Raw genomic sequence first — 2301 nt, forward strand, 5'->3', positions numbered from 1 at the left:
CTCCTCTCGTCAGTGAATACTGATGCAAAGTTATCATTCAGAATCTCACACATTCTCTCAGGTTGGCTCTCTTTTAGTGGACCAATCCTTTCACTAGTTACCCGCTTGCTTCTTATATAAAAATAAAATGCTTTGGGATTCTTCTTAATCCTGCTTGCTAAAGCTATTTCATGACCCCTCTTAGCCCTCTTGATTTCTCTTTTAAGATTTGTTCTACTCTTCTGATATTCTTCCAGGGCCCATTCTGTTCTTAGCTGCCTAGACCTTATATATGTTTCTCTTTTCCTATTGACTCGCCGTACAATTTCTCCTGTCATCCACGGTTCACGAATCTTGCCCTTCCTATCAACGGGACATGCCTATCCTGCACTATCTTTAACCTATCTTTGAAAGCTTCCCACATGCCAAATGTGGACTTTTCTTCAAATAGCTGTGTCCAATTCACACTTCCAAGCTCCTGCCTAATTTTGACATAATTGGCCTTAGTCCAATTTAGTACTTTTCCCTTAGGACTACTCTCTGCTTTATTTACGAGCATTCTACAACTTACAGAATTGTTGTCACTGTTCCCAAAGAAATCCCCCACCGCAACTTCTACTACCTATCCTGGCTCGTTCCTCAGTACCAGGACCAATATGACCCTTTCCCTCGTTGGACTATTGACATACTGCTCTGGAAAACTCGCCTGGACGCTTCTTCCAAATTCAACCCCATCCAGACCTTTGATGCTAAGTTTATCTCAGTCGATGTTGGGAAAATTAAAATCTCCCATCACTACTACCCTGTTGCCTCTACATCTTTCCACAATCTGTTTACCTATTTATTCTTCTACCTCACGCTCACTGTTGGGAGGCCTGTAATACAGCCCCAACAGTGTGACTGCACCATTCTCATTTCTCAGCTCCACCCATAATGCCTCACTACCCAAGACTTCCATAGTGTGCTCCTTTAGCATAGCCGTGATATCGTCCTTGACTAGCAATGCAACTCCAACCCCCGTGTTGCTTCCCTCCCTATCCTGTCTGAAGTGTTTATATCCTGGAACATTTAATTGCCAATCATCATGCCCTTCCTTCAAACAAGTCTCTGTGATTGCAATAACATCATACTCCCAGGTATCAATCCAAGCCTTAACTTCATCTGCCATACACACTATAAACCTTGCATGAAAGTAGATGCATTTCATGCCACCAGTTTTTTTTCGCGTTCACCTGCTCCCTGCCTACTCTTTCCTTTATTAATGCTATCTTCATACTTCCTACAGTCTCCGGTCTCCACCTCGCTGCCTACTTTTTTTCTCTTCTGGTTCCCAGTCTCCTGCCACATTAGTTTAAAACTTCCCAAACAGCAGTAGCAAAAGCTACCCCAAGGATATTGGTTCTGGTCTTGTTCAGATGTAGACCGTCCATTTTGTAATCGTCCAACCTTCCCCAGAAACGGTCCCAATGTCCAACAAATCTGAACCCCTCCCTCTGACACCATCTCTCAAGCCACGTGTTCATCCTGCCTATTTTTTCATTTCTATACTGCTCACCACGTGGCACTGGTAGTAATCCTGAGATTACTACTTTTGGGTCCTCCCCTTTAACTTCTCTCCTAGCTCCCTGAATTCTTCCTTCAAGACCTCATCTCTTTTCCTACTTGTATCATTGGTGTCTATATGCAACAAGACAACTGGCTGTTCACCCTCCTCTTTTAGAATGCTCTGCAGCCAATCGGTGACTTCCCTGACTGGAGCACCTGGGAGGCAACATACCACACCATCCGGGAATCCCGTTTTCGGCCACAGAACCGCCTATCTACTCCCCGCACAATAGAATCCCTATGACTATGGCCCTACGAGTCTTTTCCCCGCCCTTCTGAACATCAGTGCCTGCCACAGTGCCATGATCCTGGCAACTGCTGCCTTCCCCTGGTGAGCCATCTCCCCCAACAGAATCCAAAACGGTATACCTGTTTTGGAGAGAGATGACCGCAGGGGACACCTGCACTGCCTTCCTACTCTTTTTCTATCTTTTGGTCACCCATTCACTGTCTCCCTCAGCAGCACTAACTTTGGTGTGACCAGTTCACTAAACGTGCTATCCACGACCTCCTCAGCATCGTGGATGCTCCGCATTGAGTCCATCCGCAGCTCCAGATCCGTCATGCGGTCAAACAAGAGCTTCAGCTGGACACACGTCTTGCAAGTGAAAGAGTCAGGAATGTCAGACACGTTCCTAAGCTCCGACATCAAGCAAGAGGCACATACCACGGGTCTGAGTTCCGCTGCCATCGTAAGCTTAGCTTTATGTGAACTAA

The sequence above is a fragment of the Chiloscyllium plagiosum genome, unplaced genomic scaffold, assembly GCF_037043375.1.
Source record: "Chiloscyllium plagiosum isolate Xiang-an unplaced genomic scaffold, Cpla_swu_hap1 HiC_scaffold_42, whole genome shotgun sequence".
Taxonomy (NCBI): Eukaryota; Metazoa; Chordata; class Chondrichthyes; order Orectolobiformes; family Hemiscylliidae; genus Chiloscyllium; species Chiloscyllium plagiosum.